We start from the raw sequence: 1,424 nt of genomic DNA on the forward strand, positions 1-1,424 counted from the left end.
GGGGGTCTCAACTGGTCATTCAACCACATCGTTTTGGGGCACTTTTTTAAAGCATACATTTGTTATTCACACGTCATTTTTCTGTTCTAATTCTGTTCTCCATGCTGAAAATTAACGATGGAGGCAAGGCAAGAACATGCATTTTTGTGAAACATTGTGATACCAAACCAATGTGCCAGGATCTGGACAATAAAGATATATAAAGATGTATCTTACAAACGATCAGTAGATGAATCGGATGTTGGAGCGGGGAGCGCAGCACGTAATTCAATGCCCGGAGTGCTGTGATGTTGTTCCCAGGATCAAGTAATCAAATAATCTTACATGAAATTTGTATTTCTAATTTGTGTTTGTAATGTGCCTCGACATTGCCATTGGTCTGCTGGTTGGGCATACGAGTCCGCTATATTCTTAAATCGTTAAAGCTTCTAATTCGTTTGGTATTCACGACAGAGCCTTATAAAAGAGGAAAAGAGGCCTACTTTCTCATGTAATAGAAATAAACAGTTTATGTACCCCAATATCCATAGTCCTCTTACTGTATTTAGAAATAGTGCTGACTTATGTAAATCCCTATACAAAGACACAAACATATGCGCGCACCTACTCACACACACACACACACACACACACACACACACACACACACACACACACACACACACACACACACACATACACATACAAACATCTTGTCTTATGCCTTTCTTCACGCTTTTGCTTTGTTGACTGTTGACTCTCCTTGAAGTAATAATTATTCCATGGGCTGGAGAGAAATTTACATACCATTTACATAATATGAAGGTCTTATTCAGACCCACAGCATCGTGTTCTGTTTATTCCTATCCTTCTTGGCGTTTGTTGGTCTATTTTGTTAGGCTACCATCTTCATAATCTTCGTCTGGACAATCACTAAAGAAAGTGAAAATAAAATAGAAGCAACAGAAAAGTGTTTTCTTAGAAGACTGCTAAGAGTATCGTGGAAGGAAAAGAAATCAAATGAGGTAGTGCTTGATGAAGCCCACGTAAGACGCTCACTGTTTAAAAAAAACAAAAAAACATCAGGAAATGACTAATGCAGTTTTTAGGACACCTGAAAAGACATAAGCGTCTTCAACATCTAGCTCTCAGTGGCAAAATTGAAGGCAAAAGAGGCAGGGGTACGCCCAGAGCAACCTACTTAGGGAACCTAAACAAATGGGTAACGGGGAAAGATCATGGAAACGCAGCTTTTTTTTTAGAGCATCCGAGCGAAGGAATGAATGGAGAACCATGATCGCCGATGCCTGTGGCAGACCTGGCACTGGATGATGATGGACATCTTCATCTTGCTAAACGTCTAAAATTAAAAATGGTTAACAACTTGAACTGTTTGGGGAGGCTAGGTAGGAATAAAGAAAGGGGTGGGGGGCAAGGAATAAAGA

This window comes from Aplysia californica, unplaced genomic scaffold, assembly GCF_000002075.1.
Source record: "Aplysia californica isolate F4 #8 unplaced genomic scaffold, AplCal3.0 scaffold00288, whole genome shotgun sequence".
NCBI lineage: Eukaryota > Metazoa > Mollusca > Gastropoda > Aplysiida > Aplysiidae > Aplysia > Aplysia californica.